Genomic DNA, 23,239 nt, shown 5'->3' with positions numbered 1-23,239 from the left:
ATCATGGCTGCCATACATTTCTGTATTTCCTCTCTTACTGCAATGAGGGAGCTGGTGGTCTCCTGGCTGAAAAGCACATTCTGCAACATCTGATTTGTTATTCTCCCCTATTTTGCTATTGCTCTTGGACTCTTATAGTCGTTTTTTGACCATTCTTTTCATATTACCCATGGAGATCTCCCCACAACTACATGAAATCCTATAAATTCCTGCTTCTTCTAGCACTTGGCAAGCATCCTTGGCCAATTTTAGGTGATCTTGTATCTTCCGGGTGGGTTTGTAGATTACTTCCATGTTTTGCTTTTCCAATTTTTTTCTATGTGGTCAATAACCTCCTTAATGAAGGACACAAAATCTTTCAATTTTGCTGGTGCTTGAGCATTGTTGTAATTTGTAAAAAGTGGTCATAATGTTCTTTTCATCTCAGCGATCAAATAACCATTCTTGAGCAATTCATTGGTGAGATGGTTTAATTCTGCATTAAGTGGCTCTGGTTCAAAGATTTTTCTTGCCCTATCCCCCCATGTTTTTACTAAGTCTTCCTTTTGTTGTGAGTGATGATCTGAATCCCGGTGTAGGTAACAGTCTTTGTATGTGGATTCATGGTAAACCGTGTGGCCCAAGCTACCATCTCCTTTTTTGAAAACTGGCACATCAAGATAATTAATCTTATGTCTGCCTCTTAAATCTTCAGACTCATCCCATTGAATGTTTGTGGAAACAACCCACTTCCTACCTACCATGCTGCCACAAAAACAGCCATATTATCCACATACTGGAACCAAAGATTCAGTTTCTTTTTTGCCATTTCCAGTACCTCCTCCTTGAATTTTTCCTTAAAGAAGTTCGCTATAACTGGGCTTAAGGGGCTCCCTATAGTGACACCATCCATCTATTCATAGTAGAACTCATTGTTATATTTGAAATACATCATTGTGAGGCAACATTTAAACAGTTCTGCAATATCAGGAGGAAAATTGCTTCACAACCACTTATTTCAAATCAGACAATGATTTCTGCTATGAACAGATGGATGGTGTCACTACAGGGAGTCCCCTAAGCCTAGTTATAGTTAACTTACATATGGAAAAATTCAAGGAGCAGGCACTGGAAACTGCAAACAAGAAACTGAACCATTGGTTCCGGTATGTAGATCATACATTTGTTTTGTGACGGCATCACAGGGAGGAACTAGGTTGTTTTCACAAACATCTCAATGGGATTAATCTGAAGATTGTCTACTATGGATGAAGAGGCTGGTGGAAGATTAAATTTTCTTGATGTACTAGTTTTTAAGAAACAAGGTGCCACCTTGGCCACACGTTTCACCCAAAAGTATCATAGAAACATTGGGAGATACAGCAAGGAAAATCTGCAAACCAGAGATGCTTGACACAGAATTAAAACATCTCATCACTGCATTGCTCAGGAATGGTTATTTGTTCGCTGAGGTAAAAAGTGCATCAAGACCACTGAGTAGAAATCATAGTGATGCTCTAGTGCCAGTGAAATTGAAAGTTTTCTTGCCTTTCATTAAGGACATCACTGAACAGGTAGAAAATAGTTTTGAAAAGTAGAACATCACGGTAATCTACAAAACCACTCGGAAGATACAAGATCACCTAAAATCAGCCAAGGATGCTCACAAACTGCTGGAAAAAGCAGGAATTTATAGGATTCTGTGTAATTATGGAGAGGTCTCTGTGAGTACTTCAAAAAGAATGGTCAAAAAATGACTAGAAGAACCCAAGAGAAATTTCAAAAGAGGGGAGATTGACAAATCAACTGTAGCAGAACATGCTTTGCACCCAGGAGACCACCACATTCATTTTGATATGACTCGGATACTGGCAGCCACAAATGGATACCATGAAAGGCTATACGGAGAGGCCATAGAAATTGTAAAATACTCCACAAATTTCAGTGGGAAGAAGACCATGAAACATCTGGATTCCGGTCCTGAAGAAGATGTGTACTGGTCTTCCACCATGGGATCATAACAACAGGAGACAATGGCAGTCAAAGCCAGCCAATTGTGCTTGGCATTCAAAACGTGTGACATCATGCCACTGTGCAGAAGCAGTTTGCTGCAATTAGTAGCGAACCAGGGTATGAATCAGACATTCAATGAAGCTACAGTCCCGCTTGAAAATGTCCTCCACAAATGGGGATGAAACTTTCGGTTTTAATGTGAAATCCATTTGACCATCGCATAATAGCCTGGGACATTTTATTAATTGAAGAAATGAATTGTATCAGTATGTTTTACTGTGTGCACTAGTATATACTAACTTACTTTAAGTTTATGTCCATGTCCAAGATATGGAGGAAGTTCCGCCAGTAGCAACTGAGTGCACCCAGCTGTAAATTGTGGCTCATGTCAACACAAATGACACTTGTTACCTGGATTCGGAGTCCATCCTCGTTTCCTAAATGGGGTGGAATTCCTTGGTGAAAAAAAATAACCGCACTCACAGGGCAGCAGCAGTGCTAGGGTTTTTCAACAGTGTTCCCAGAACAAACTGCAGTGCTCTGGACATATCCTACCTTACATTTTCGTAGTCTATCAGGCCAGTATTGGGCCACGTTCAGGGCTTTTATCTTGTCCAGCCACAAATTCTTGAGGTTGCACCTGTTGTGACATTTTAGACAGGCCAGATGGTGTTCCATGTCTTGCACAGCACCACAATCACACTTTTTGCCATCCACATTACTGTGACCCCACCTGATTGTGTTTGTTTCCGCTGGGGACACTCCTATTCTTGTGCTTTTCAGGGTCCTCTACATTTTCCAGTTTGTTATGGAGCCACCAGGCACAACCTGTGCTGGTTCATAGTCAGGTGGTGGTTCTTCAGGGACCTTTTATCGGATCTCAGTTGCCCAGGCTTACACCCAGTGCCAAAGAGAGGATGTTGGTTATTATAAGAGTTTGTCTGAAGCTCTATGTGAATTTGTGATATGTTCTTTGTGAGCTAGGATTCGCAAGAGTTGTGGTCCGACATGTTTCATTAAGGCTTATATTGACCTACTTCGTTGGGTTGGTGTGGTCTGTATCGGGCAGGCATATTTGGCTGTAGAGAAGCATAGCACTTGGGTAGTAATTCTCAAGCTAGGAAGTTTTGCACCCCATTTGCTGTTTACAAGTTTCCACAAAGTTCATACTTGAGTCTGTGAAAGATTTGGTTTATAGGAGTTATTTTGATAGTATTCTGGAAAGACCGAATGTTTTCTCCAGCTTCTGATGTACCTCCTCAGAAGTACTCCCCTCAGCTGTGACTGCCAAGTCACCTGCATATAGGAAATGCTTAGTATGGTTACGTACGAAGTCAAGTGAAAGGCTTAAACCAGAGACTCAAGTGATTTTATGCTGATCTCAGATGTGGATTTCTTGACATCTGCTATTGTATGGAGAATTATAGGACCATCCCTCTCTCCCCCTCCCCCAATAAGTCAGGCATTCGCTACACATAGCAAGCAGCTTATAGGGGAATGGACTACGTGTGGCATGCACATGAGGGGTTTTTACAATAGACACATCCCTCCACAGGCCTGATAAGCACATTCTGATTTCAAACAGGGGTTAACACTATCCTCATTTTTTAAAGGAAATAGCATTAGTTACAGCAGCAGATCAGAGAAAGAAAATGTCACTATAGTATTGTTCAACTACAGGAGCGTCTACGGTCAAGTCCTGGAACTAGAGTTGTCTACAAATAGTAGCAATGCCCACACAGCATTACGAATAGAAAGCTGGCTGAAACCAGGTGTTAATAGCAGTGAAATTCTAAATTCCAATTGGAATGTTTATCACATAGATAGGTTGAACACCAGTTGTGCAGACATGTTTATAGCCATCAAAATATCTAGTGCAGTTAATACAGTTATGAATGAGAAGTAATTTGGGTGATGACATGTATTAAAGGTGGATCAAACATGACCAAAAGATGCTTTTACAGACTGTTTGCCTCTGGAGTAGTAGTGGGAAAACATTTGAGGGGAAACTTGGAAATTATTTTGTTTAAATTTCCTGGTCATGTTATAAAAGGAAGTGAGATTTAATAAGAGAACCAACATGTGAATGTAACATCTTAGGTCTGCTGGGAATTAGTGACCATAAGGTCAATACAGCATCATTGAATACTATTGCAAATGCAACTATGAAGAAGGGCAGGAAGACCTTTCTGCTTAGCAAGAGTGACAGGAAATTTTTTCATTGACCACTTGGATAATACAAAATTTGTTACGTTTCAGTGATCAGTATCAATGCACAAAAGTTCTAGAGTATTGTACAATATGCTTCAGACAGGGATGTGTTAGGAAGCTGCTACAAAAAGAAAGAGAGCTTCACTACAAATTTAAATGTAGCCTCACAGACAATCAAAAACTGAACAAAGCCAAAATTAGCATAAGGATAGCCATATGTGAAGCATTCAACAAATTTAAAAGTAAAATTCTGTCTACTGATGTGATAAAAAATCCTTAGAAGTTTTGGTCTTATGGTAAATTAGTATATTGATTTAAGCCATATGAGCAGACATTCTGTGACCATAATGACATCAAAACAGAGGATGACAGAGAAAAGACCACAAGAGTTTCACTGAGAAAGATAGCATTGTAGTTCCTCCTTTAAATAGCATGAACAGCAAAATGACAGATATCGAAGTAAGTGAGAATAGGATAGAAAATCAATTGAAATAGCTCAACAGAGGAAACACTGCTGGATGTGAGCTGATAGGATACCAATACAGTTCTGCACTGCCATATAATGAACAAAATACAAGTGTATGGAATACTTGATCAGCTGTGTGATTGGACTGAAGAGCCATTCTCAACAGGGAAAAATCTTCAGACATAAGTAACTTAATACTGGAAAACTGTAGCAAAATGCAGGAAGTCCTGCAGAAGATGTATGCTGGGTGCAATGAGTAGCAATTATCCTTGACATAAACAAATGTGCACAAATAGGCAGAAATGTCCATTGATTGCAGAACAATCACTGGAAGCAGTTCCTGCCATAAAATACCAATTACTATGCGTACAAAGCAACTTAAAGTGGAACAAACACATAAAACTAACTGCAGGTAAGGCAGATGCCAGACAGATTCATCAGAAAAATTCTCAGGAAATGTAATCCATCCACAAATGTCATAGCTTACAAAACCCTCATTTTACCAATTCTAGAATACTGCTCGTCTATCTAGGATCTGTGTCAGATAGGATTCAGACAGGAAACAGTACTTCCGATGAAGTGCAGAGTGTTTCATTACAGATTCATTTTGAAAGCACTGAAGTGTCATGGAGATGCCAAGTCTTTTCTAGTAGCAGACACTGCCAGAGTGTGGTTTACCATTAAAATTCTGAGAGCATAAGTTTTTTGAAGAGACAACTAATACATGCTCCCTCCATCATATGTCTCCCAAAAAGACTATGAAAGTAAAATGTGAGACATTCGAGCTCACATGGCAGCTTACTAGCAATTGTTCTTCCCACAAACCATTTGCAACTGGAACTGGAAAGGCAAGAAGTGACAGTTGTATGTGAAGTAGTCTCTGCCACATATCATAAGGTGGCTTGTGGATATTGATATAGATCTGGAATTTCTAGGCTTCATAGTTCTTCCAATCTAGTCTTGCGATATGCCTCACTGAAATTTATTAAACTGTTATAGACTACTTCAAGAATGTCATGATTAGGATAATGAAACTTTGCCTAGTAATGGTGGCTGACAACATTTTTCTGAGTAACTTCTCACAACACAGCAACTTCTCCAATCCTCTCAGTCAAATTGCACAATGCCCGGGCCCATAATCTCATGAGGTACTTGAATTTTGTGAAAAAAATAGTTTTGTGTCAACTAAATGACTTATTTAGTTGTCTGAGCTACTGTTCTTTACATTGGTTGGCTGAAGACTAAGAACACACATACTGATGACAAACAAATAGTAAATGCATGCACATCTCTGAAAACTTGTAATTTTACCTTACAGCACAAAACTTTTTCAACAGTAGCCAACAAAATTGAAGGTAGCTACCGTTAAATTCTTGGTTTTGGATCTAAATGAAACACTACACTGGAAGGCCTGTATTCTACAGCTCATAAAAAGCTCAACTCAGTTTGCTTTGCTTTACATTTAATCTGAATCAAACATGTGCAGCAAAGCATGCACCAGAGTTACATCTATATACATTGCTTGATGCTTACTAAGTAACAACTGACTCTTCCTAAAGAACACCTGAGAATTGATGCGGAATACCCAACCAATGATAGTAAAAGGAAATGTATATGGTGGGACATGTTAACTGCAATGAAGCCTGTGCATGAACCCTCTGTCTGCACCCATCAGTTCATGTAGTACAGAATTTGATGAGGGTTGCTGTGGAACCAATTAGTGTGATATTTCACATGGTATGGCAACATATCTCCAAGACATCATATGAGTGCTTATAATCATGGAAGAGCAGCTGAAAGGATCGAAGCTGGTCTAAGTGTCACTACTGTGGCCACATAATGGGTGTGTCCAAAAGTTGCATCTTGAAATTAAAAAAAAGCTCCTGAGATGGAAATGCTATGCCACTGGTCATAGATGGATCATCACATCACAACAGGATCAATACACAGACACAGTGGCCCTCAGTCATATTTGTCCAAGACTATTTGTGAAGAATTCATTGGGAGATCTGTCGTTTCTACTCATCTGATCCTTGTGAAAGGTTTCCAATGGTATGGTAACTGGACATTCCATTTTGGAAATCATTAGGAAACTGAATATTCTGAGACACACAGTGTCAAGTATGTGCTGAGAATACCAAATTTCAAGACATTACCTCTTACCATGGACAATGAAGTGGCTGATGGTCTTCACTTAAAGACGGAGAGCAACAAGGTGAAATAACTGCAGAAATCAATGAGAGACATACCTGTTAGGACAGTGTGGCAAAATTTGGCATTAATAGCCTATGGCAGCAGAAGATTGAAGAGAGTGCCTTTGCTAATTTATGACAATGCCAGTAGCACCTCTCATGGATTGCAGAGGACTGCAAAACCATGGCCTGGTCAGATAAGTCCTGATTTCAGTTGGTAAGAGCTGATAGTAAGGTAAGAGCTGATAGTAAGCTTAGAGTGTGGCACAGACCTCATGAAGCCAGGGACCCATGTTGTCACCAAAGCACTGTGCCAGCTGGTGGTGGTGCTGAAATAGTGTGGGCTGTGTTTACATGGAATGGACTGGTTCCTCTGGCCAAACAGAATCAATAATTGACTGGAAATGGTTTTGTTTGGCTACTTGGAGACCATTTGCAATTATTCATATACTTCATGTTTAAATAACAGTGGAATTTTTATAAATGACAATGGGCTATGTCAGTGAGCCACAATCTCACTCCTAGGCAGACCATGTATGCACTACCAGGTTGGTCTGTATTCTGAGAAGCCTGTTAAATGTGTCCCACTTCAACCATGAAATCACTGAGAAAGAGTTGGTTGGTGTAGGAAGCATGTTGGTTAGTATCAGCAAAAGTGGTCCAGAGTGAAGTTCTCCAATGAATCCCACTTCACTGTAGCAAGAGATTCTGGCCACCAGTAAGTGTGGAGAGAAAATGAGCAGTTGCACACCTCAGAATGTTCATGAACTTCATTGGTATGGCCTAACCATTACCGTGTCAGCAGGTGTTATGCACAATGGCTGAATACCACTGCATATCTCTGCATGATGCACCTTTACAGCAGAATAGTATTCCAGGGAAATAATTTTGGATCATTCCCTTCTGTTTAGGGGTGTGGTAGTATCCAACTTTCTGTTTATGGATGACAGTGCCTGACCACATTGGTCTGCTGAAATGTTAGTCACAGTGCAAAGTGATGACGAGTGTATGGAATGGCCTGCATACTGCTTGAACCTATACCCTACAGTGTACACCCAGTATGCACTTGGTAGATCTGTCTCTCAATGAACACCTCAATCCCCAAACCATGCAAAAACTAAAAACTGCCTTGAGTGCATGATAGGACAACATCCTCAAAGGACTCCTCAACAGTTTGGTCACCAGCATGAGTAACAGGTGCAAAATGTGCATTAGTGCCCAAGGAGGACATACTCCTTACTGAGAGTCTGATACTGACCTTTATGTTGGGAGCCTGACCTCTGTCAAACACAGACATTATTATGTTTGTTTATCCTGCTTTTCCATGTGATGAAATTTGCACTAAGAAATAAAATTTCATTATAAATATACTGCTCTATTCTGTTATTTATGTACTGTGATTTGTGTTGCCCATCATCACCTGTGATTATTCCCATCCAACAGTGTCTCTGTTCCTTAGCAATTGTCAAGCAGTACATTTCATAGTTTCACTCTGCACTTAAATGTGTGATCACATTCTGACTGTACTGTCAAATAAATCTCAAAACAGTTTTCACTTTACAAATTACAAAACAGTCCAGATTAATACACTCAAAAAACTATTTGTTCAGCTAAACACACTTTGTCTCTATATTTAAAAGGAAGTGAGTGTAGCATTAAATAAGGATAAGTTGAAAATTAATTCCAATTTTCACTCACAAGGGCATATAACAACTTCCATGTAATATAAATGTACAAGCTATCTGCTTCCATAAAATCAATTAAAAACATTACAGTTTTCAAGGGAACAATTTCCAAATTTCTCATGCTAAACTGATTCTATGATGTGCGTTGTTGAATCTTACAGAAAAAAAACCGTAATGCCACAAGTTTACATCAAATGTAAATGTTAAATATTTATGCAATAATTGCTTCTGCTCCTATTATTCTATATCCAATTCCATGTATATTCTTTCCAATTTGTTGCATATTTATTAAATTAAACTGTATGTTTTTTCTATAGTGTGACTTACAATACCTAAATTCACTATGTAAGCCTTTTTTTCCAGTCTTCTGATTGATCTGATGTGGCCAAGAATTCCTCTCCTGTGCCCAACCTCTTCATCTCAAAGTAGCACTTGCAACCTACATCTTCAATTATTTGCTGGATGTATTGTTATCTCTGCCTTCCTCTACAGTTTTTGACCTCTACAGCTCCCTCTAGTAACATGGAAGTCATTCCCTGATGTCTTAACAAATGTCCTATCCTCCTGTCCCTTCTCCTTGTCCAACACATTACTTTCCTCTCCAATTCTGTGGAGAACCTCCTCATTCCTTACCTTATCAATCCATGTAATTTTCAATGTTCATCTGTAGCACCGCATCTCAAATGCTTCAACTCTCTTCTGTTCCAGTTTTCCCACTGGCAGTGTGGTTTCAGTTGTCCGAGACTGCAGACATGTGTGCAAGTTGTGTTTGCATGTCTATTGCTGACAAAGGCCTTAATGGCCAAAAACTAGAATTGTGTGAATCTTTTTTTTGTGCCTATCACGACTCAGCATCTCCGTTATATGGAGAGTAGCAACTTTCCTTCTCTAATACTGTTACATTCCATCCTGGGTTTTCCATTGTTTGGTTATAGCAGTTATTAGTGATCCACAAACTGTGAGACAAACTTGCATGAACACTGTATGTAGCAAAGGACTCTGATTTATTCTGCTATCACCCACCACTTATGACACCATTGTTATTTCAACGTTAAGTATTGTCAATCTGCTTTAATGAAATAAAACTACTAATGTTATTTGCTTGTTGTATAGCATTCCAAGAATGCAGCATCCATCAGCTATCCTATACAAGATGAGTGGGCGAGGACCCCACACAAAGGGTACTGGTTTCTTGAAGGCATTGCTCCAGGTGACAAAAAATTCTTATCAGGATGGCACCTTTGAGGGTTACCTGCAGTATACACAAGAGCAGCAGCAGCAGCAGCAGTAGCAGCAGCTTGGTTATCAGATGCACTGAGTACTGAAAGCATGTTGACATAGTCATCATTTGCATACTCCTTCAGGAAGCCACACTACATGAACTTGATAAGACCAGTTATGGTTATGCACACAATTTAATGGATCCCACTTTCACACAACAGACGACTGTCATGTGACAAAATGCTGATCTGCTTGTAAACAACGAGAACTAGGGATCATCTAAAACATATGAAGGAACCCAATGAGGATTTGAACTATAGCTCCATGGTGGATGCGGTTTTGATGTCCCTGCAGTCTTCTCAGTGAGCTACGGTGGTTAGTACAGTGGGGTTATACACATCGCTTTGTTCATTACGATGTGTTGCAAAATGTGATAGTGTTGCCAGTTCCTTGTTTTCATACATGTGTTTTTGAAATACACCCAATCTGATTTTTGTAAATAAAATTTTGTCTTGAGCCAGGATGAGGAATCGCATTCCAACCTCGAAGTGTGGCATTTTTTCTTCACTCTCTGTATGTCTAAACAACAATCAATATTTTGTACAGCACTTTTATTTATACCAGTTATGAGCTTTTCATCAATTTGGAGGATAAAAATAATGAACTGCATTATCATATTTTACTAAAAGTTTTTCACTTTATGTTAGTATAGCAAACACAACTCAACCTGATCTCAGCCTCTGCTGCAGCAGCAGTTACATCTCATACAGGAAACACCTTTCATAGAAAAATATTTAATAACCCCTCATTTAATTAACCCAGTAACATTTTTATATCACAAACACAACAATAAAAGAAATATTGTTACAGTTGGTAGGTGTCAAAATTGGCACAGAGTAGTGAGAAATAGTTGAAAGTGTGTAGACTGCTTACACTTTTACTATGCTGGATGCTAGGAAGCAACCAGCTTGGATGGAGTTGTGGCACTGTGGTAGTTGTGGTTACATCTCCATGATTCTGGAGAATGAATAACTGATACTGAAAGTCAAATCTGATTTGGTCACAGCACACGCAGAATTAGAACAGCTGAGAGGTGCATTTAGAAGCAGCATAATTGTGAATACAGCAGACTAGTGGACTGTGGTTAAACCTGCCAAATCAGGGAAGTTCAGGAGTTGCAACAACTCTGCTAGTTTTAGTTAGATGTCTCCAACAACTTTACTGCTCACAAGATTGTAGACGAAAGTGAACAGACAACCAAAAATGATCAGGAACACTCTGACAAGATACAGAAAAGAATGCTAGCTAAAGTTAGTAGTAGCCATAGGGTTAAAAAGCTCCTTTTACTAAGGAGTAGTCATATGAAGGGAATGTCTGAACAAAAGCAGAGTTGGCAAAAGAAAATCTCTAACAGTTGCAGTGGACTTGGTACAGTTGATTTGAATGTCCATCTCAACCAACCACCTAATGACATTTCTGACATGGCTATGGCAAAACCTCAGTGTTATCTCAGCTCTATAAACTACTATTGCTTTTTCCTGCAAGTGTTTGAGCTTCACAGCTTAAAGCTGGCAACAGCATTGACAGCTGCCAGGGATCTTCTTTTGCCAACTCTACTATAGTACAGAACTCCTTGGATACTGAATACCAGGTACGCAATAATTTTTTTTACCTTAGTGCAGGGCTCAGTGATGTCACCTATTACTTATGCTCTCTAGGAGAAAGATACTGGTAAACAGGGTACTGGGAACAGTTTGGATCATAATCTCAACTACACTAATGGGGATGACAAGGACATTGTTAGGAATGCTCCTCTAAGAGATTTGGTGACTGTGTCATTCTTGGAGAAATAGGAAAGTTTTGAACGAAGCAGTTTGTTGGACACTAAATTCCAGAGGTTCAAGAGTCACTCAACAGAACATGGTGATCACAAGGCCACTTGTGCATGATTAATGCATCACCCCTTACTATGTAGGACATGGTGTACATGTGAATATTCACATTAGGTGGTTACTTCCATGACTTATTTTCAGAAGAATTCAGTGCAGCTAGTGCACTGTCTGTCATATCTATGCAATTTCCATTACTGCCACAAGCTCTGCTGAATGAATTGTGATGTAGCAGTTAGCATCAATGGCTGGTGCACTGGAGGTTGCCACTTTTACTTGTCCAACAACAATTATTTGTTATTTAGTATTTATCATTTCTGGAAGGTTCTCAAAATTTCTTATGTCTGAATATTTCAGAATATTAAAACATTACAATGTTTAAGTTACAGTAGTACCCTCTGTCCAGGAGTTCAGTTCTGTTCTGTCTGTACATTGGCATTCATAATGAACAAGCTTTCTGTGCTAAGTGTTGCACTTCTGTGATGACCTTGCTTTTGGATCTGCACTGGATTGTGTTATGACATGACTCTGTTTGGTGGAGACACTGGGTACTTCAAAATATCTACATCACTGTGACTCCAACTAGGCAACATAAAAGCTGTTGCCTATAACTCAGGACTAGAAGCCATACACCATTATAAAGGTCTGTATATTCAGGAAAAACCAATGGATTCAAAAACAGCAGCTGCACATCAGGTTTCCATCAGTGTTTTCTGCAGATGCTGGCTAGGACTAAATGAGATGCATGGAAGGATTCGACCAAGTTACCAAATACAGGAGTTGGAATGACATGATGTGTTTTGCAAATGTGAATATTTACTACAATGGCACAGCCCAGCAGTGGTCTGAGAGGAATGGAGAGAAGCTCAATATCTGCCATAAATTTCAGACTGGTCAGCAACAAGTCCACTCAGTGGAAGGACAATTGAAGAGTAAGTTCCAGCCATATTTATTTGGCAAACCATTCACAGGTGTAACAGACCACCATTTTTTATACTGGTTGACTATCCAGATGGATCCATTAGATCAACTGGTAAGATCACCATTAATACAAGGATGCCAACTGCATTTCAACAAATCCTTTGGTGGATCACAGCAGCATGAACAAAATCTTAAATATTGTGACACTGAATGACACAGCTGATGAACAAAAGGAATATCCAACACTGCTGAAAACCATTGAAACATTGAAGGAGAAGAAGTATATTCCATTGCAGTGGAAATGTTTGTTCTTGATCCAAGCTCATCTACAGCCCGCCATTCCTAAGTTTTTTCATTATGCTCCAGCATCTGGTCACCTTGGATTTGTGAAGACTCCAGACAGAATAATATGTGCACATCACTGTTCATGTATCTATGTATCCATTAAGATACTGTGTGAGCCACTGTAAGGAATGCCAGCAATGGAAGCATGCATAGCAATTAGCTCTGCGGCAAATGGTACCAATTCTGCCTGCAGAAGTGCCATTCCACTGAACTGGGATCAACTTCTTAGGAGAATCCTGAAGACAATGAATGGGAATTGATGGATAATAGTCTGAACTGACTACACCATCTGCTACACTGTCACCGAAGCTGTGCCAATTATCGAAGCTCTGGAAATTGCAAGGTTCCTTGTAGAAGACATAATTTTGAAGCACAGAGCTCTCCATGTGATAATCTCGGACTGTGGAAAAGTTTTTCACCCAACACTAGTATCAGAGGTAATTTCATGTTGCTATATCATCCAGACAACAAAAATTGCTTACCACTAACACATGGGTGGCCTCACAGAACACTTCAATAAGACATTGGCAGATATGATCTCTATGTATGTTGATGCCAAACAAATACTGCCCATCATGACATCTGCATAGAGCACAGCGAAGTAACACACTAAAGGCTTAACACCATTCTTTCTGCTCCATGGTCGGAAATCCAGAACAACTAACACCAAGTAGCAGAAGTAAGACACAGTCTGGGAGACTTTTAAGCATGTGCAAAAAGGGAGATTATTGGAAAAGTTACTAAAATGCTATTTTGGACCTCTCCTTCATCATTGTCAGACATCATGTAAGATGTTAATGATTATGACTCTTCATCAAGTAGGCAAAAGTGCAGAGACATTGTCCATGTCTTCTGTATGAAGCCCTGTTATTGTCCTGAGGTACAGATCAATGCTGAGGCTTCTTGTTCTAGGGAAGTGAAGAACTGATCGAAACTCATGAAGCTACCTTTGATGCCCATCACAGTGACAATATGACCAGAATGGAAGGATCCACTATCACTGTCATACAGAGAGCTGTTAACAAGGTCTTGATTCAGGGTGTGAGAACTCCTGAAACAGTGCGTCACTGTTTCTCCAGGAGAGAGAGAGCAATGACATGTGATGTAGTGATTAGCATTGTTGGCTAGTGCGGTGTGGGTCACCAGTTCAAACCTGACAACCAATAAGTTTTTGTTATTTAATATTTATCATTTCTGGAAGATTCTCGAAATTCAGTATTCAATATTTGTATAAGTAGCATCGCTCAGCATCCACAAGTTCAGTTCCATTTTGCTGTATGTTGCTACTCATAATAAATGTGCTTCCAGTGCTAAGTGTTTTACTTCATACATGGCCTCACTTTCGGATTTGGACTTGATTGTTGTTATTGGTAAAACAAATCATGTAGTCACAAAGTTTTGTACAATGGTAGGAGGAAGTTATGTGAATAATATACTAAAAGTCCTGACATGGGACGTTAGCATAGAGGTGGGGAAGCAGTTAAAGGTAATTCTTTTATGCTTTTCTTGAATAACTCAAAAACTGTGGCTATTTCCCAGAAAAAAATATAACTGCATTAAATTTTGTATAAAAAAGGCACTGTTCATTTTTCCTTTAGTACTAATAGTTTACGTCTTGCAGGGTATGGAAAACTCGAAGATTATTAGAAATAATGTTTTAATGGTATAAAATTGATGTTTATCTTAAATCAAGTGGATTATGAGCAAATATTAAATGTGTGCACCACATCTAAGTGCAGTGGAGTCATATTAAGGGATAAATTGTGTTATGGGGATATAAGACGGTCGTTGGAATGGAGGGGGAGGCTTAAGGGGCTCCGGAACGCCCTATATTTGCAATGTTAAAATAACGTTTATAAATTACATCTTTCCTCACAAAGTATTTGAGGTAGGAAGTTGAACTTTTTACAGATTATTGGAATGTGGGCTACAACTTAACACAGGTATTTTACAAAATTTTAGTTGAGTTATTAAAGATGATTTTTTTTCAATTGTAATGAAAATTCACAACATTTTTTTGCAATTTTTTATTTATATATTCAAAAATAAACAGTTTTTTGGAAAAAGGCTGTGTTAAATTATGCAGAAGGTACTGTGTAACATTTACTGAAAGTTTGAAACAAATATGTTTGGAAGATCCTTAGAAAACATGTAATTAGTATGAGAAAATAAAAGTTTTGGGAATTGAGCGACAAAGATTGGATTAACTTTTTAGTGCATTCCAGGTCCATAGGATGGATTATCTTCATCCTCTGCAGACTCCTCCTCCAGCTTCCTCTTGTTCCTCCTCCTGTTTACTCTTGCTTGTATTTCTAGACTCTTTACAGCCCTGTCTGCAGCCCGAAGGCGTTCCTTGTCTAAAGCAAGCATCGCTCGTACCATGTTAGAACCTATCTTCATTCCCATATTTCTAAATACCTTGCACCTTACAGTGTTGCCATCATTGAAAGTCGCAACAGCATCATACACACCAAAGTGAAGTGTTTCTATTCCAACAAATACAGTCTTGGGGATTCTCGACCATATAACACTATTTACACTTTCATTGGGGTTTTGAGTTTTCCATGAATACACTTTTTCAACAGTTCAGGTGCTGCTAAGTCTCTGAAAATAGGTTTTATCACCTCCATTATTGCATGAGGCAGACTATGCTTATGAGTGTACACTTCACCAGTTAGCAATCCTTTGTTATATTTACACCAACTGTCTTCTTCTTTGGGACACAAGCTATGTTGGGGATTTTCATCGGTTGAAGAAGTATGAAAAAAAAGAGCCCAAACAGCCTTCTTCATTTCGTCGACACTTTGTGTATTTTGCCTAATAGCCATTCCATAATAGTTCTGTATTTTGTCAATTACACTGTCAGTTAACCTTCCCTTCCCATCCAACCCTTTACCATCACTGAATTTTTGTTTTTTGTACGAAGCTTTCAGTCGCCGAAGTCTTGTTCCCATTTGCTTCTGTACGTGTCCAATACACTCAAATTTCTGCACTACAACATCATCACCATAGGGCTTCAGTCCTTGAACATGTTTGAAACTTTTAGAATCACCGTCACCAAGGTAATTAACATATCGCACTTTATCACACGCCTCAGAATGCTGGAATATACTGGCAACACCAGCCACTTCCATTCCTCCACTACTGCCACTATAGTTAGCTTTCCAATTATTTTCACGTGTACCTTTATATTTTTGTGGACATCTACAATACTTTGATATTACTGCTACATCTAAAACTTTCCCTGTATACATACTGGTGGCAGATACTACACGATGAAGAGACGTGTGTCCCCGTTTATGCCAGGTACCATCGAACGCTGCAGTCAAATCTCTGTTACCATTATTTTCCATTACTGCCTCTTCTACAGTGTTCTTCATAGATTCTATACAGACATCTTCTACTTTAGACCCTATTAATTTATTATAGGTCGTAAACTTGGTTGGGGGATTTGGAAGATTCATGATGCCACAGAAAATTGCACCTGCAGTAGCACCCTTACCAACTGAACGCAAGGAATAAACAAATCTAATGTTGTGTTCGTAGATTTTGCTACAATTTTCTTCAGTTGCAGTTACTGCAACACTGTTCCAAAAGGTGGTCATGTATGAACACTTATCACATTTCAGTTGTATTTCACTAGCAAGTCCTATGTGCTTTATTATGGAGAGTTCCAGACCAACTTCACTACAATGAATACATCTTACACAGTTTGAAAAAATTCCTTTGAGAACCGACATATCAAATATTTCATTCACATCCGATTCTCCCATAAAACATTCATAGTTTTCACTCATTGAACCAAGCTTCTTCTGTGAAGTATTTTCTTTCCCACTTTGACTGCTATGGGCAGGTGTACTTGAGAGGTTAGGTTCACTCACTTGGTTATCGTCTTTATTGTTTACAGTAATAACACATACCTTTGGCTTTCCAACATTTCTCCTTTTCTTACAAGCCTTCAGAGGATTTCTAATAACTTTACTTTTACTCATTATTATACTTCAACAAAACAGAGACTCAAGAAACAGAATTAATTACGAATATTTTTGAGATAACGACAGAGTAAATAAACATGAAACAATCGACAATCACACCAGCGATATATATTGAACCATCACAGGTTAGCCACAACACATACTTTATCTCATCACTAAAATGTACCTGATGAACACGGACGTTAATAATAACACCATTTGACAGCAGTTTAACAGTGCCACAGTGGGTCACGCCCATGTAGAACACATTTCAAAAAAAATTTAAAAATAGTTGTAGTCTTTGGAATTGAATAAATTATATATGTATTAAAAGGTAATAGTCTGCAGATTCAGAAAACGCAAAAAAGTAAAAATTGAACTTTTCATGATTTTGAGCCTTTCCGGAGCCCCTTGAGGGTAGATGCGTAAAGGAAGGTAGGTCACCAGATTGTGGTCATGCACTTCCCTCCTTCATAGGTCTGCAAACTCAAGAGCAAGTAGGCCATTCTCCACTCTCTCTACACCACTGTGTCACAAGAAGCAGCAACATGGTATTTCACAAATCATACCAAGCATCCTGCAGTTCACTTTATTAATCACTAGTGAATGCAGCATGCGGAGGTGTCTGGGAGTGTTTATTTTCCACAAAATACGGTAACATTACATAGAACATAGATATGAGTTACCAAAAACACTAATGCAAGAAACATATATGCATGGACTCTACAAATTTCTGCACACTCTTTTACATTTCTACATGGAAAACAGATTCTTAATCATCCTATAAGACAGCTATAACATGGAAGGGAACTTCCACCACCAAGAATACTGCTCACTTTTCAACTTAAGGACTGGCTATACCTCACTAGCATTACCTGTGCAGTTTCGTATGAGAGTAGACAAAATAACTTCACTGAGATCTTTTTTATATAGTGGAGTATTTTCAATTTGTTAGGGGGAGGAGGGACTGGTGAAATCTCAACCTAACTGTATAAAAATTGCGGGATGCTGAAAATTCGTTTCATAACATATGTCGGCATGCTGAATACAGTGGATAAATCCAATTTGCTAAAAATAATTTTTTCACCACTTTTTAATTTCTGAGTTTGGGAAAAACAATTATTTTTCAAACCCTTACATAGAGTTGTTGGTTATCGAGTAATGTATTCACAAAAAAAGTTTGAGCCAAAAACGTTTAAAATTGGAGGAGAAGTATAATTTTTTTTACTGTGGTAATTTTTATTTTTTTCAAAAAAGTTGGAGTATTTAGTTTTCTATCACTAAACAGATATGTAAAGTGCAGAAATTTAACTGAAACAGTAATCTTATACGAATATGTCTTTATTTGTGCATAAACTGTACATATATCTGTAATTGTGTGTGTATATATGCCCTAACAATATTATGAGAAGGAAAGTTGCTACTCACAATATAGCTGAGATGCTCAGCTGCAGATAGGCACAACATAAAGACTCTCACAATTATACACACACACACACACACACACACACACACACACACACACACACACACACACACACACACACACACACACATGCAAACATAAATCCCACACACAACTGCAGTCTCAGGCCCGTGTTAACCAACAACTCCATGTAGGGTTTGAAAAAAATAAGGATTATTTCAAAACTCAAAAATTCAAAAGTGGTGAAAAAATTTTGTTATTCAATGTAACTGTCATAAAGGTGTGTGACTGAATGAAACTGAAAGTGTTTATTTGACACCACAAATGGTCATCAAGCCACAGTCACTAAATCAATGTAATTTTTAAAAGGTTACATTGCTAGTTTCGACACAATGAAGTGTCATTTTCAAAAGTAACTGGTAAACTGCACTAATAATTGCAACCACACTTCTTTCAAATATTATGAAAAACACACTAAAACCAGTAAACTGAAGCAAAGGCAGCAGAAATGGATCACCAGATGTCATGACAATTTTTGGTTGATCAGTCATTTCACATCTTAGTGCAGTGTGGATGAAAACTGCATCAGGATGAAAGATATTATATGTTCTTGCACTATGTCCTGCAGTGATGCAATGATCATTTTGCAAACAAAGGCTAATCTTACAATGTGCAGCAAGCCCAAAACTAGAACACAGCACACAATCTTACTGTGTTCTGCTAATGAAATCTTACAAAAATGAAGTACTTCCATTTGGGACTAACAATCTTACAAAAATGATCCATTTGGGACTAACACAAGTCTTGTCTTCCTAAAGCACACTGCAAAAAGGTCAGTATAAATTCGTGAAACACTCTGAAGTTGCTTCTTTGACATAGAGGGGTGGAGAGAGTGGAGACTCACTTGCTTGCTCTTCAGTTTGCAGACCTACAAATGACAGAATGCATGGTCACAATCAAGCAACCTGTCTACCTTGCATTTGCCTCCACTCTGTTACACCCTGAAAACACAATTTATCCTCTACTGCACTTAGATGTGGTACACATATTTAATATTTATTCTTTAACTACTTCATTTAAAAATACACATTAGTTTTATGCCATTAAAACACTATTTTTAATAATCTGTGACTTTTCCATCCCCTGCAACATGGAAACTATAAGTCCTAGAGAAAAAATGAATAGGGCTTTTTGTGGAAGATGCTTGCATTGATGAGTGAAATCAGTAATGAAAGGAAATCTTGTGCAAATCAGCAGCTACTGCACAGTTTTATTTATCACAATTGCTGTTTGCCATGCCTGCTCTTGCTAAAACATCCAAAACTTTTTAAGTTAACTGAGATTCTCATATCAGTATAGGATAATAATAAATGTAGAAATATTCTACATATGTGCTACGCATAACACAAGATCATGTGGGAGTCACAGGAATTGAACAGATGCATCTTCATGGATACAAGTCAATATCACACTACTGAAGGTGTAATATGAGGAAAGGAGAAGTGGCCACAAACAGAAAAAGTAGAATACATTAACACAAATGGTGCCACCTCTTGACGGTCTACGGGTCCCCAACAGGAGATGTTTTTAACTTCAACACCCAGTTACAGAGGGTAGTAAGATTTAGTAGAAATAACAGGCCAGTGACTGTATGTGCAGACTGCTGCACAGATTTCATCTTCAATGGATTTGTTTACTGACGTTCAGCTTCAGTTCAGCCCCCACAGTAACATTACCAACTTGAATATTTACATCTACAACTATACTCCACAAACCACTGTGAAGAGGATGCCACAGGGTATATCCTTTTGTACTGCTTCTTCTCATTCCATTCACATATGAAGTGTATGAAGAAAGCTTTCTTAAATACTTGCACACTGTAATTAATCTAATTTTGTCTTCAGAGTCCCTATGGGAGAGATAAGTAGGGAAGTTATGTGTCTTCCTTGATTCCACACTTAAAGATTGTTCTTGAAATTTTTTACATAGGCTTCCATGAGATAGATGACACTTACATAAAATGTCTACCAGTTCATGCAGATTGAAGACAAAGATTTTGAAACCAGATTTTAAACTGTAATTTCCAGACAGGTACGTGGACCCTGGCCATTCTGTATTGGTTATGAACTGCAGATTAAAACTGAAGAAATTACTGAAGGGTAGGGTATTAAGGAGATGAGACATGGAAAAGCTGAAAAATTCAGAGGTTGCTGAGAGTTTCAGAGAGATGGCAAGGCAACAACTGACTGAAACATGGATAAGGAACAGAAGATAAAACAAATGGGTTACCTTAAGACATGAAATAATGAAGGCAGCAAAAGATCAAACAGGCAAAAAGACAATACCTGGAAAAAATCCTTATGTATACATAAGATATTGAAGATGATTGGCGAAAGGATAATATACAAAAATGCAGCAAATGAAGCAGTCAAAAGGGAATATAGATATCTTAAGTATGAAATGCAGAAAATTCAAAATGGATAAGCTGGAATGGTGACTGGACAAATACAACGATGAAGAAACATACAGGACTAGAGGAAAGATAGATATCATCTCTACAGGAAAATTAAAGACACCTTTGGAGAACAGAGAATCAGATGTATGAACATCAAGAGCACAGATGGCAAGCCAATACTATGGAAAGAAGGTAAAGCTCAAAGGAGTAAAGGATATGTAGGCAAACAAACTTAAGGATAATATTATACAAGCAGAAGGAAAGGAAATAAATGAAGACAAGATGGGAGATGTGATACTGTGAGAAGAAACTGACAGAGTACTGAAAGACGTAAGTGGAAATAAGGCCTTTGGGGTAGATGACATTCCCTCAGAATTACAAAGATGCTTGGGAGAGCCAGCCATGGCAAAATGGTTCCATCTGGTCTGCAAGTTATACGTTACAAGTGAAATACTGTCTGACTTCAAGGTGACTGTAATAATTCCATTTCCAAAGAAGGCAATTACTGACAGGAGTCAATACTACATAAACATCAGTTTAATAAGTCATGGTTGTAAAATAAAGCCATGAATCATTTAAACAACAATGGAAAAACTGGTAGAAGATAACCTCAAGAGAGATCACTTTGGGTTCTGGAGAAATGTTGGATGATGATGATGATGATGATGTTTGGTTTGTGGGGCGCTCAACGGCGTGGTTATCAGCGCCTGTACAATTACCCAATCATTGCTCAGTCCAATTTCGCCACTTTCCTGGATGATGATGAAATGATGAGGACAACACAAACACCCAGTCATCTCGAGGCAGGTGAAAATCCCTGACCCCGCCGGGAATCGAACCCAGGACCCCGTGCTCGGGAAGCGAGAACGCTACCGCAAGACCACGAGCGGCGGACGAAATGTTGGAATATGGCTCTACGTCTCATCTGAGAAGGTAGGTTAAAGAAAAGCTAATCTATATTTATAACATTTGTAGATTTAGAACAAGTTTTTGGCAATGTTGAATGGAAAGTTCTCTCTAAAATTTTGAAGGTAACTGGGGTAATATGCAGGGAGGGAATGGTCGTTTACAACATGTACAGAAACCAGGTAGTAATAAAAGGACCAAAAGAAGTGAAAGGGGAACAGTAGTTGAGAAGGGTGTGTTGTAGCCTATCCCTGTTGTTTTTAATCTGTATATTGAACAATCAGTAAAGGAAACGAAGGAGAAATACCAAACAGGAATTAAGAGTTGAGGATGGGAAATAGAAGATTTAAGGTTCACCAGTGACACTGTAATTCTGCTAGAGATGACAAAGGACTTGGAACAGCACATGAACAGAATTGACAGTGTCCTCAAAAGAGATTTTAACATGTATATCAACAAAAGTAAAATGTGGGTAATGGAATGTGGTCAAATTAAATCAAACAATGCTGATGGATTTAGATCAGGAAATGAGACCCTAAAAGTAGGAGATGTGCACAGTATATGTCATATGTGTATGTAAGAAAAGCCATGGGTAAAAAGCATTTCCAAATTTCCCTTATGATAATGTGTATACCATCCCATACAGTTCAGAGTGAGATCCACTATACAATTTACTACTGTACTGTTGAGTGTGTCATGACATATCATGGTTGTAAGTTATATTTCTGTTTGTTCTGAATGGAAAAGAAATGTGTGCCATCTGAATCAATAATTGGGGATGTATGGATTTTCTAACGTATAATAATAAGCAGCCCAGGGCTCGTCAAAATAAATTTAGAGAAAATTTCACTAGATATGCACATTTACATGATGGAATTTGTAGCTAAGATTTTATGCAATGCCCTTCCTCACAGCTATGCACTAAGTGTTTACATCATATCTTCCCATTCTCTTCTTTGTATTCCAACCAGAACATTCCAGCATTTATGAATGACAAGGACCACACTCAAACAGCACCCAAAATAAGCAGAATTTTTACTATGCAATGACTAATAATGGGATTATATGTAACTAAATCAATGTTATTTATTTCCCACTAATTTGTATGGCTGGAATATTAAAACATCAGAAATATGTTCCAGATTTTTTAAAAATGTTTGCCCCTGTGAGGAAGAGGAAATGAGAGAGAGAGAGAGAGAGAATGAAATAAATTATAAAAGTACATTTTATGACTATTTCACAAACCAATGAAGGACTTCATGCAGGACATAAAACTTGGGTAAGGGTAGATATTAATGAAGAAATTTAAATTTAGTTTGGAAGTGTGTATATATTATTACTGTAAACTGAGGTGGCTATGGAATTTTCTCCACAAAATAAAACACTTAAAGTATATTTGTTACAAAAGAGAAAAAAAGCATGACTATCCTATTTCTGTGTTTATGTTTTCACAGAGGTTAAATTCATAAACCTTTGACTGAGAGCTATGTAAGTACATTCAGGAATTTGCAAGTTTGAAACAGAAAAAATGGGAAATATCAAACTCATTAAGTATG

General features: G+C 38.2%; 1 protein-coding gene across 1 annotated transcript in view; it reads right to left on the bottom strand.

Annotated features, from left to right (window-relative positions):
• LOC126092900 (ankyrin-3) overlaps positions 1-23,239 on the bottom strand; it is a 345,337-nt gene that overhangs the window by 57,865 nt on the left and 264,233 nt on the right. The gene's annotated exons all lie outside the window — the stretch shown is intronic.

The sequence above is a fragment of the Schistocerca cancellata genome, chromosome 7, assembly GCF_023864275.1.
Source record: "Schistocerca cancellata isolate TAMUIC-IGC-003103 chromosome 7, iqSchCanc2.1, whole genome shotgun sequence".
Taxonomy (NCBI): domain Eukaryota; kingdom Metazoa; phylum Arthropoda; class Insecta; order Orthoptera; family Acrididae; genus Schistocerca; species Schistocerca cancellata.
Note: the sequence above shows the minus strand (reverse complement) of the source record. Positions and strands in the feature narration are given on the sequence as shown.